Genomic DNA, 13,331 nt, shown 5'->3' with positions numbered 1-13,331 from the left:
ACACATAATCACTGTAATTAGCTGGACTGAATGACAGTCAAAGCTTTATAACCTTGCAAATGTTGCAAGAAGCAACTGAATGGGTGTGTCTAACTGGAATGTAGTGGGGCTATATTATGTCAGGGGATTGACCATTACCTGTGATAAGCAATAGATTGACTTCATTTGTTTGCTCACAAGAGAAAAGTGGAGAAAATATTTTGTGCTTACAGAGGTGGCTTCGATTCCACTCATTGTAGGCACTTTATGGACAACATTAAACTCAGATTTCTGATTGCAATCGATCAGGCCTGCCTTGGGTGAAATGGAGCCCTAGACAAAGAACTTCATGGACCCTGCTATTGCACACTGATACCCCTTATGCCTCTGTAGTGCCTCTCATTTGTTTCCCTCATCATGGCCACACACCATAGAGCTAGATTACTGCTTTTTTTCATTTTTCATACTTCAACTTACTAGTTTTGTCTTTTTCCTCCGTTCTTCTAACTCTGTGTAATTGCCCAAGCATCTACTCTAATAAGTGTGGAGGAATAACTGAGTTAACTCAAGGGCCGGGGATGACCAAAAGTCATAGGATTCTGGATGCTCTGAAATATATCTTAGAACATTTTTCCAATGTTTTAATCCAGTGATGGTCTGAGCAGTATTCATGAGTAAGAAAAGAAGTTGGGAGTTTTTTTTTTTTTTAAGGAAAAATCAGTTGTGTCTAAAGCTTATTGATTAATGCTAACAGTACTGTAGTTTCCAACAAAATGAGAAGTTAAATGCTTGCAAGGATATTTACCGATTCTGTATGGGAATAATGTCTGCCTCCCTACCATACCAAAATAAAAATATTTACCTTCTGTGTGCCCTCTGCTATTGGATTGGGACAAAAGTATAAACACAAATGGCCACAAGTGCTTCTCAGGGTCTGGCCAGGAAACCAGAGCACCCAGATAAAACTCCCCAAATCTGCACAGAAGGAATCATAGCCAAAAACTCAACTAGAAAACCAAGCACTGTAACACAGCTGTGCCGCTCAGTGCATCTCGGTGCTAATGATCAGTGGCTGTCATACACATCTTGACCAAATTGCCAATACTGCTATTTCACTGTGATGGAAGGTAAAAAATTATGGTCAGCTTGCTACTTTTAGATGCGCTGCAACCTTTCCCTCCTACATGCACAGTCATTTTCATCACAGACTTCCCTCATACCAGTCAATCACAGGCACTTTACTGACTGTGCACACCTTAGATGTTTGTTTTTGTTAAAAATAGCCATGGTAAAGTATTCTAGTTGTCTTCACACAAATGCAAAGCCAGAATAATGATTGCTTAGCCTGACCAAATGACAGCAGGTTAATAAATATATTAAACAAAAGTGGGTCGATGAATAAACGTGACAAGAAATTGCATGTAGTATAATTATTTTTATGTTTAGGAAAATCAACTTCTGGTCATGCCTGTAGCATTATAATAGCATGTCAAAAGAGGTATGCAGTCAAATACATTATTTATCCTACAAGTGGCATTTAGTCAGAATGAATAAACTAAACTTTCTCACATATATGAATGTGTTGTAGATATTTTTCAAAAATCTCAAGTGTGAGTGTATCTGACTTTATATACATAAATGAATAAATACACTTAGACTTGAAACTTGTTAACAGTACCACAAAAAATGGTAGTCACACTTCAGGGGCAAACTAAGGAATGTCATGGATTTATTCTTGGCATGCTAGGCTTATAGCAACAAATTCAGTCTTTCCATTTGCCCTCCAGTACACAGCATGAGGAATTGAAGGAACTGGCGAAACAGCATTCCTCAAGGTTAACTAAATAGAGGTTTCTGTGGCAGTTGTTAACACTGCAAGAATGATAACTTCAAATTCATGTGTTCTCTAACAAAATGAGCTTCACTTGGATCAAGAGAAGACCAGGAGAACTAGTGCAGAAAAACAGTCATTAGACTTTCTAGCTTATTAGCAAGTGAACAGGGAACTGATACTAGAAGTTTTATTAAGGCTTTATTCCTATAGTGGTAAAATTGCCAGAAGTTTTCAGAATGGAATACTCACCTTTTGTCACTTAAAAATCTAATTGAACGCGTTTCCCCAACTTAAAATTAATGTACTTCTGCCAACATGTGGTGGGGAGATAAATGATGCCTGAATAATAAGAGAACATGTTTTCAGTGGCTTTACTCCCTTAATTATATTTTGATAATTAAATTCATTGCAAGCTATCATGTGTCATGGTATGCAAGCTGTCAGAGCAACAGTGAAGTGGTAAATGTGATCTGGTCCACTAGCCTGCTAAAATATTAAATTTTGTTCTTAATTCTGTGAAAGTTCATGCTACATAAATGAATAAACAAACCTGAAAAGTTATTCTTCCTGTAAAAAGGAATAAAAAAAAAAAAAAGCATTTGACTGCGGCAAAACTGTATGGTAAATGTAGTACTCTCAAAAATATTTCATATCTAACTTTAAATGGATTTAATCAAACTAGCATAAGTCATGTATTGTATCTACAGTTTCAGCTACCATGAATAAGTTTTCACTGGTGGTACCACAGTTCACAGTAGATAAGAGGTGAATGCAATGTCACTTCAAAGTTAACAGACTGAGAACAGTCTGGATGATCTGTCCTTGACATCAGAGCCCTTAGTGTATGATTCTACTGCTGTTATTGAGCAAGACTCAGTAATTAATGCTTCTTCATCTCAGTTAGAGGACAGTTTTGAGAAGAGCTTAATGAACACTTCCACAACTCAAGTGTGTTAGTAATGTGACCAACTCTGCTGATTCTGTCGTAAGAAGCTGTCCTTAACAGACTCCTGAAAGTGGGAACCTTTCTTCTACAGACTTCCATTTACAGAACATTCTACAAAAAGGTCCATCATCTCTGATATCAATATAACAATGCTGGAAAAAGAAAGAGAGAATGGCTTTTCAATTTAAATAAGTTTTTTTTTTACTAAGCACTGCCAATCTGCTTCCATTCAAACTGTACTCATATTCTCAGACACTTGTTCATAGACATCAAAAATGATTGAAAAGGTGTAAACTATTAGTTCTACTGTAGACTTTTTACACTAGTTTTATCAGATGTAGATGGCATTAAACACCACAGTTAAGACATTGGCAAACAAAAGTATCTTTGTCAGATCAGGTCAATTCCTCTTATGGATTCCATTCAGGTCTTGCAGATGTCCTTTTCTCAGTATGAAATAAAACTTGAGTGCTTTTATAAATACTTTCTCCATAAACAAGCCAAATTTTTGAAATCAGAAACCCATTCTCAAAGATATAACCTCGATATCGCTGGACTTCCTGAACATTAGGATACATTATAATGACTGAAAACTTCTGATGTGTTGTCCTACCTCACCTTCATTCTGTACTGGTTGGGTTCGGAACCGACTCGACCTATACAAAAGCTTGAGGACTTCCACCGGCTCGTGACTGTAGCCCTATCCCATCATGCTTAGGGAAGATTACCCAGATCTCGTTTGTCACTAAACAAGATTGGGTGCTTCCATTTAGGCTTTGACTAAGTAGAAATAATTTTCTAATTGTTTAAAATTGTTAAAATTTGTTCTCCTTACTGTGTTGAAAAGCATTTTAGACTGTTAGTAGCTTAATTCTACCTCAGTTACATTGTTCGGTTCACCTTATTGTTGGCTGTTTACTGCGGCTGTCATTTCTACCTCTAGGCCTTTTTCATTGTTTCTCTAACCTTCTTATCCCGGCTATCCTTTCTTAAATTATCTAAGCTCATTTAAGTTAGAGAGCTTGGAGAAAAGTTTTGATATTTTGTGTTGACTCGTTTGGATTTTTTTCCCCTGGTAGCTCATTTAAGTTAGAGGGCTACCGTTGGCCACTTTAACTTTGAGGGCCTTCCTTCCCTTTTTGCATTTTTTCCTTTCTAGTAGAGGCAACTTTGTTTAACTTAGAGAACTGTCCCTCCTTGTATCTATTTTTCATATTAAAAACTTTGGTTTGCTGTTATGGTTAAAAAAAAAAGTTTTTCTCTACTAGTGTTTCACTGTTTGATTGTTGTTGGTAGTGCTATTAGATTATAATGTCCAAGAATCAAAAAGAATCAAAACCTTCTGGTTTTAAGAAATGTGATAAATGTAGCCAGAAAATGTCATTAACAGATGGCCATACTAGTTGTGTTTATTGTTTAGGTGCAGTCCACCTTCAGGAGTCATGTGCTTTTTGTCATGCTTTTAGTTCCAGAGTTTTACTGGAAAGAAAAAAACAAACTTATATTAAGTGGATTGCTAAAGATTCCTTTCACAGAGGCTATAGAAGAGACTCAGAGTATGTCTAAAATCACCAAAATCTCCATCTTTCGGGTCTGAGAAGCTGGGAAAGAGAGCATCTACCTCTTTGCCTCATTCAGAACTGACCAAAAAAGTAGCAAAAGGTTCATCCTCGGACCTGAAGGGCTTTGGGCCCAAAAAGTCTTCCTCCTTGGCTCCTACTGTGGCTTCAGGGCTGAAAGAATTTCAAATTCGGAGCCAGTCCCCAGTTCTGGACCTGGTCTCCCCAACTCTTGGATCTCCTTTGCTGCAGTCAGTGAGATCTCCTACCCCCTCCTCTCGATCCTCCAGGAGCCTCTCTGACGACGATATGGATTGTGTGGTGAGGAGATTTTTATAGACGCTGGCACTACCCAAGTTACTGTTGACTCCAACCCAGAGGGATTCGGAGCCGACAAAGACTACCTCCCCTTCATTGATTCCTCCTCTGACCTGATCTGGGATTTTTGAGCAGGAATGCCTGGATCCGACTGAAGTGGAACTGTCGGTGCAGAGACCTGCCCCAGGATCTTTGGGCCTGATTGTGCTCCGATTACCTTGGTTCCATCAGAATTTGAGGAGTCTAGGAGCCGTCATTCTCCACTCAGGTCAGGAGAGGGGAGTTGGATCGGACAGCTGTCTGATCCGAACTTGCCTCTTGGGGCTTTGGCGCTGGTGGGTTTGGCTCCTACATCAGCCTCAGAGCCCACAAAGTTGATTACGGTGATACCTTCTGGTTCTTCAGAGCTGAAGCCTTCTTCAGATTAGGACCGGGGGGCCTTCGAGCTGATAAGAAGAGTGCTGTCACCTCGAACAGCTCCGCTCTCAGATTCAGGTATTCTTCCCCCTAAAGTGCCAGTGTCTCTCTCAGTGCCATTGCATCCACACAGATGTGGAGACCCAAAGCCTCAGGATGTCCCACTGGGTGAAGCTCTCTTTTCTGAAACCTCTCCAGATTACTCCTCCAAAGAGGTTCGTTAAAAGAGATTATGTAAGAGGAAGCATTTAGACTCCCCAGAGGAGTCCATCACATCAGATACAGACCTCGATGAGTCAGAAGGGTCCCCACGGTCACCCTCTGAGGATGTCTTCTTTGCGGACATCCTAGAAATACTTAAACAGAGAGGTGGCTGGAAGCCCATCACCCCTTCTGATGAGTCTGTGTACCTGGAGGCTTTCAGTCTTGCCCTTCCACCTATTGGGTGTCTCCACCTTTCGACCAGCTCATGAATGTAGTTAGTCGAAAGGTGTGGGAGTCTACAGATTCAGTGGAACCTGTTCCTAGGAGACCAAATAAGTTCATTACTGCACCTTCGGACAAGCAGTTCCTTAGCAAGGGTGTCCCAGTAGATGTTATGGTGGTGGCGGCAGCCACCAAGAAGGAGCTTTCAGAAAGATCCTCATCTGTCCATCCGCCGAACAAGGAGTCTCGTACAATGGACAGACATGGAAAGTGCACCTTTTCTTCAGTGTCATTTGCTCTGAGGTTGCCGAACTACCTGAACCATTTTACTAGACTTCAGCGGGATCTCCTGAAGGAGCTAGGAGATACCCTCCAAGGTTCTGTAGCTGCAGGGGTTTCGGACAAGGTTTCTTCTTAGCTCTCCAACTTAAATTCAGTGGTACACTCCTCCATGAGACTCATTTCTTATGCAGCTGATGGAGTGAATAGGGCAGTGGGTACAGGAATTTCCTTAAGAGACATTCCTGGATGCACTTATGTGATTTTGTGACGCCCTTTATGTCTTCCTTTATTAATGCCTCTTTTGATGGCTCGTCCTTGTTTGGGCCAAAGTTTAAAGACACAGTAACCAAGTGTGAACAGGAAGGAAAGATTCTCTCTGCCATTTGAGTTTGTTTCTCTCTACCTTCCAGACCTTACCCAAAAGGTCAGAAGGGGAGAAATGTGGTTTCAAAAATCCCAGAGAGCTTTCCAGGACACACGTTATTGATCCCTCCCCCAGGGGCAGAAGGAGAAGTAACAATGGAAGAGGCCAAACACATGGCAGAGGGTGTCCGCAGAACCAAGGCGACAGGGAGTCCTTCCTTGGTAAGCCCTTTCAGCGCTTCTGAAAGGAGGCACATCTGTCCATCTCAGGAGACAGTAAGGGGTCGTTTATCTTTGTACCCAAGCGCCTGGCTAGAAATAACAAAAGACAAATGGGTACAAATGATCGTATCCAGAGGCTATTACATTCCCTTGTATTTTTCCCCCTTAAAAACAAAATCAATCCCATATGTTTCACCCAATCAAAGGGATTATGCAACTCTAAAAATACAAAAGTTGCTAGACAAATTCATCCAAGCTGTCCCTACAGCAAAAATTGTATCTGGACCTTTCTCAAGGTTCTTTTTAGTTCCAAAAAAGACAGGGGACTGGAAACCCATTTTGGATCTCAGCAGACTAAACAAGTCCACGAAGAAATCAAAGTTCCAGATGGTGACACTGCAGTTGATACTTCCCTTCCTGGGAAAAGATGATTGGATGTGCTTGATAGATCTCCGGGATGCATACTATCATATCAAAATGGACAGGTGATCCAGGAGTCATTTGCGCTTTCGGCTGGTAGCCAGTCACTACCAGTTTCGAGCTCTACCCTTTGGTCTCACCACAGCCCCCAGAGTGTTCACCAAATGCATGGCAGTAGTCATAGCTCACTTGAGGAGTCTAGGATTCCGAGTGTTTCAGTACCTAGACTACTGGCTCCTAACTGCCACCAACAAGCATCTACTAACAAGAGTGAGAAACACCACCATACCACTTTGCTCTCACCTAGGGACCACAATAAATTACGAAAAATGTGCCTTGTTGCCATCTCAGCATATCATCTTTATAGGAGCAGACCTAGATACAAAGCAAATGTTGGCCAAGCTTCCCCCCTGAAAGAGTTCAAGTCTTACATCATCATCAAGTCAGAATTCTACTGTCCAAGAAAAAAGTGCAAGCAAAGACTGGGCCAATAGCCTAGTACCAACCTATGAACCTGTGAACCTATAAGGACTGTCCTGAAAGTTTTGGGTACCATGGTAGCAGCAATAACCTTGATACCATTAGCATGCCTGCACATGAGAATTTTGCAGTGGCTGCTGTTCACTCAGTGGTCTATGCAGGAGCTACCCGCAAGAAAGTCCTTTGTTGGTAGCTTGATTCCACTCAGTTGACTCTAGGCTGACTGACTGTTTTTCCACAACCATTAGCCACAGTGACCACGGACACTTCCCAGATAGGGTGGGGGGCCATTATCTGGGAAATACAGTCCAGGGCACTTGGCAGGATCACAAGACTCACTTGCATATCAACGTCCTAGAGATGAGAGCAGTGCTTCTAGTATTGCAAGCATTCCAAGACTCACTCCCACTAGGAACGATTGTGATACAGACAGTCAGCATGTCAGTTGTGTGGTACATAAACAAACAAGGAGGAACCAAGTCTTACCCCCTCTGTTCAGAGGCCCAAAAAGTATGGCAGTGGGCAGTCTCTTCCCAATGCTTTCTAACAGCAATGCACATCCTGAGGAGATCCAACGTGATAGCAGACAAACTCAGCAGAGCTATTCTTATGCCTCACGAGTGGTCCCTGAAACAGGAAGTATGGGGAAAAGATTTTCCAAAAGTGGGGCCAGCCTTGCTGCAGTCTCTTTGCCATATCCATGAATGCCAAGTGCAGCAGCTACTTTGCCCCCCCCCCCCCCACAGAGGAGTCAGCAATGGATGCAGTCGTACACGATTGGCCCCCAGGTCTCCTCTATGCTTCTCCCCCTTTCCTTTGATTTCCAAAGTTCTTCAGAAAGCCAGCTCATTGGGAAGGAGTTTGATACTAGTCGCCTCATACTGGCTTCATAAAATATGGTTCCCCTTTCTTTGGCCCCATCTTCAGGAGGAGTCATGGATTCTGTCCCAGTTCCAGACCTCCTGACTCATTCCTCAGGGAAGCTCCATCCATCGGTTCAAACCCTCAAGTTGACAGCTTGGCTGCTCCAGTTCCACACATAGCCAGGCGTCCTGACATTTCCCCTGCGGTGAAACATATCTTGATTTCGGCTCATAAGGCTTCAACCAGGAAATTATACTCAAGCAAATGGAAAAGATTTTCCCATTGGGCCTTCAGTAATCACATTGACCCTTTTACTGCCCCTATAACATCTGTATTAGATTTCTTGGCAAAGCTTATTTTGAGGTTACAGCTTCAGCTACTATTCGAGTTCAACCAGCGGTTATATCCAATTTACCATATAGGAGAAAAATCGGACTAAAAATAATGTCCCACAGACTTTGCAAAGCTTTCCTGAAAGGTACCTTTTTACTCAGGCCTCCCGCCAAAGACCCTTTCCTGAAAGGTACCTTTTTACTCAGGCTTCCTGTCAAAGTCCCTCCAGCGCCATGGGACCTAAATTTAATTTTATCTAATTTAATCCCCCCTCCCCTTTGAACTTGCATCATCCTGTGACCTAAAGCTTTTGAACGTGGAAGACAACCCTTTTGGTAGCCATCTCATCTGCTAGAAGGGTATCAGAACTACAAGCATTATCAATAAGGCCCCCTACATGATTTTCCACAAGAATAGACTATCTCTGTGACCAAACCCGTCCTTCCTACCAAAAGTGTGCTCAGAATCTAATTTGAATCAATCCATAGATTTACCAGTTTTTCCCCAACTATGGCAACAGGACAGAGTATAAAATACACCAGCTAGATGTACATAGGCAATTATGTTTCTACCTAGATAGAAAAAAGGATTGCAGGCAATTGGACCAGTTATTTGTATCTTTTTCAGACAAAAAAAGGGTCCCCCATATCAAAGGTTACACTTTCAAAATGGCTTACAGATTGCATTACCTTCACTTACAAATCTCAAAACAGAGAACTTCCTGGAAAGGTAAAAGATCATTCTACAAGGGCTATAGCAACCTCATCTGCCTATCAGGCGAACCTACCTATGGATACTATTTGTGCCTTAGCAACATGGATAAAGCCTCATACCTTTATCACTCATTACAAAGTGGATTTGGCCTGCAGGAACTGGGCCTCCTTTGGGTCCACTGTTCTGAAGAATATTCTCCCTTGAGCCACCCAAGAAATATGGTACTAGGGATGCTGTCCCAACCAGTACAGAATGAAGGCAAAATAGGACAACACATAAAGACGTTATGTACTCACCATAATGTTCCATGTGTGTTGTACATCACGCCTTCATTCATACATCTCACCCTCCATCCCCCAGCCTTTCGCTCCTGGAGGACCGAGCAGTTCTGATTGGAATATCATGTTCTCTGACTCTCTTCATTGATTTGTTACATATGTAAATAGTTCCTCTCTTTAGTGGTAAATATCTGCAAACAACCTCTGGGTAATATTCCCTAAGCATAATGGGATAGGGCTACAGCCGGTGGAAGTCCTCGAGCTTTTGTATAGGCCAAGTCAGAACCGATGATCGGTTCCGAACCCGACCAGTACAGAATGAAGGCGAGATGTACAACACACATGGAACGTTATGCTGAGTACATACCCTATTTTTTTTCTTCTAATTTTCTCCTAATTAATTCATCATGAAAGCTCTGTTCCTTAGCAAACACTAAACATGGGAAGAGTACATAGGTTTATAGGGGTATACTAGGCTAACAACTGCATAGAGTTTTTTAAGGTTAGCCATGCATCCCAAATGTATCTGCTATGTTTTTAGAAACTAAGGGGTTTATGTAGGCTTGGGTGTGGGTGGTCTTGCATTTACAGGCTGCTTCTGTCCATTAGGGACATAGGTACCTGCCAGTGGGTGAATTTCTAATTCCCACCCACTGGTCCAAGTTATACTTGAATTGAGTTAAGGAAAAACTCTGCTTCACATAGCTGGGAAGCCTGTTCTTAAGAAGAGGTAGTCTGCTCCTCTAGTATTTCCTGTTTATGTCACAAGCAAGATTTAATTCCCTTGATCCAGTAAATCTGATACTGTTTGTTTTGTGGATATGTAGAAGGCCCATAAGAGCAGGATTAAAAGATGCCTTTTATACCGGGCATATATCACCCCTCAATAGTCTGTAGGAGACATAGTACAGGGGTAGAGTTTTCAGGCAAGATATGTAGGACATTTTGTTTACACCCTGTATCATGTCTGTCAGGAACATCTATGGGCATTACAGTTGTTGCATGTACTTGGTCAGGTACATACCAAAGGGAAAATTGTACTCAAATGATTGGTCTGATGAGAACCAAATACAGTGGAACAATGACTTCCTTGGAATTGCATGTCATACCCCTGCTTATAAGTTGGACAATTTAGAATGATTTCCTTTCTACCATAAACACATGATGGTCAAAGGCCCAATTGCTGTCTACAGACATCTCCAAGTCCCTGACTACTTTGTCTACTTTTAAGGGTGTGTTATCAATGAGATAATTTCCAGGGGAGCTGACTTCCCAAAGGATACTGTTATGCATTTCATAACACTGAATTATAGACCATGTCTCTGGCTCTAGTTATTTGTTTGAGTGAGACCTTCTTGTAAGATATTAGTGTCCTGGGGGATTCTTTAACTGCACCTAGTTTGCAACCTTGGTCATCAAGAGGCCTTTGCTATTTTTCTTCAACAAAGGGCTTTTGATATTTTCCTTTATTTCAGAACAGTAGATGCCAAAAAGTACCTTACTTAATTTGCTTGTTAAACATTTAGAAAGTGAAGGATCACACATTAGACTTTTGTTTGTTGATTTTCATCCACGTTTAATACTATTCAACCATGTGTATTAATGCATAGGTTACAGAACAGTTGGATTTTGCTTTTTTTTAATTAAAATAAATAAAACCTTTTCAGTTCAGGTTTATTCTTTAACTGGAGCACCACAAGGGTTTGTCATATCTGCCATTTTGTTTATTTTGTACACAAATACATGTAGAAGTATATATGAAAATAGAACAATTTTAAAATATGTAGATGATACTGCCACAGTTAGCTCAAAAATGAAGAGGTGAGTCATGCTCCAGTTATTAAAGATTTTGTAGAGTAGTGTGAAGATTCTTATCTTTGGAGAAATATTTCAAAGACCAAAGATATGGTAATAGATTTTTGAAAACATGTTCATGGCTTTGATGCAACAGTTATTAAAAATCAGATGGTAGAATGTGTGCAGTCTTATAAGTATTTATGAACTATTATTGAGTCAAAGTTGAATTTTGATGAACATTTAATAGATTAAGTGTATTTTGCAAATAACATACTTCTTCTGAATGAATAACTCATAAAACTATCATTTATTTATTTTACATTTGTTGACTGTGGAAGTTCGGCAGGGCACAAAGCCCCCTTTTCAGTGATGGCACATGGAGAAACACTCCAGTACATGCAGTACAATCAAAATCTTTTAAGTTACATAATGTCAACAGTGTCAGGTAGGATACAATGAAAATACATTTTAAAATGTTAAATAGATAAGATAGCAACTATATATACAGTAGTAGTCCTTCTTATTACAATGTTAAATACTTAAAGATCACATGAAACATAGCACATGAGGTTTAAAAACATACAATTTTTTCTAATTACATAAAACAAATTAAATATAAAATAATAAAAATATAATACAATATAATATAATATTTAATGAAGCTCACACTAATCAAAATTATTTTAATTTCTTGGCTTAAAATTCTCCAATTTCTACCTGGATATACTGCATTTAAATGCAGCTGTTATCGTAAATATTTTCCTCTTGTAATGCATAATACTACATTATCAATCACAAAAAAAATAATTTACTAAAGCTTCCACTGATGACAGTGCACCTATAGAAGACATTTTTGATGTATTTCTTAATAATAGCTAAATGTGCTCCATACTTCATGTATTTAATATCCTTACTGTCTTACCTACATAGTATGTTTGTCAAATGTCACATAAATGTACTACTCCAAACAGCTGACATTTAAAATAGCCTGGTGATCCAATCACCCCAGTATATGTGTTTATCATCACACTATTACTATCAAAAATAAATCTGTACTGTGCACAATAACTGCATTTAGATGTACCTCTATTCAGGTAGGACCTTATATTGAATTTAATTGTTTCCATTTCCAGCAAAGTTTTCAAGTTACTACTACTTTCATAGGAAAAGGAATGCTGTTGTCTCACTGCACTGAAAAATTCTAAAATGATTTTAATAATGTTCTATTTGTTTTAATAATGGATTTAATGTAATAATTATCACTATTGTATTATAACACAATTGAATTAGATATAGTAATCATATTATACTTAATTAGTTTACCTTTATCTTTATTAATTCACGTTTTTTTATATGTGCATATTCTTAACTTTTCCATTCACTTCATCAACAATAGGCTGCAGTAATTTACACAGTCGCTGTCTAAAAACAAACCTTTTAAGATTTCATTTTCAACCAAGAATAGTTTGTCGTCTGGTCTCACCAGATGACTTTTAAACACATTTCTCTTCAAACTGGTAGGATGCTGAGTATTAATCCTGTTTCATGTTACAGTTATATCACCATTATTTTGCTTCCAAAACCTGATGAGGATCCCGATTTTGCTAACTTAATTACCATTTCATGTCACTTTTAAATATCTACTATAATATATGTGCTTCTGTGATTAAAACAAATTATGTTTTGAAATAATTGCTAACTGTGGCAAGTATCTATGTGGCTTCACAACAATGAAAGAAATGAATTTAGCCAATCATGTTCTCTACTCTGTAATATTATATGTTCAGAATAGTATTCATAAGTTTGCAAAAGTGATGTAGAAAAATATGCCTATAAGGCCCTTATAAGGGCACTGATAGGCTTCACAGGCAATTCACATATTTATTTTTAGACAAAGCTAACATACTATGTCAAAAAGCTAAGTATAACATATCCTAGTAAGTTATTACATCATGCAGCACCATATATTGAATTTCTTGTGTGGTTCTGTCATAGGGACCTAATAAGTGCAACACTTCACACAAACTTGGTACAATACACCGGCTATCCCACCCTAATCTGCTCAGCTCCCTCTCTCCAAATTCTTCACAAAAAAAAAA

At 39.6% G+C, this 13,331-nt stretch overlaps 1 protein-coding gene across 6 annotated transcripts in view; it reads left to right on the top strand.

Moving 5' to 3' along the window:
* Nucleotides 1–13,331, top strand: part of LOC122809137 (plasma membrane calcium-transporting ATPase 3) — a 4,021,470-nt gene that overhangs the window by 3,227,371 nt on the left and 780,768 nt on the right. The window lies entirely within an intron of this gene.

The sequence above is a fragment of the Protopterus annectens genome, chromosome 8.part0, assembly GCF_019279795.1.
Source record: "Protopterus annectens isolate FY-2018-M chromosome 8.part0, PAN1.0, whole genome shotgun sequence".
Lineage (NCBI taxonomy): Eukaryota > Metazoa > Chordata > Ceratodontiformes > Protopteridae > Protopterus > Protopterus annectens.
The sequence above is the reverse complement of the archived record's forward strand: the minus strand, read 5'-3'. Positions and strand labels throughout refer to the sequence as shown.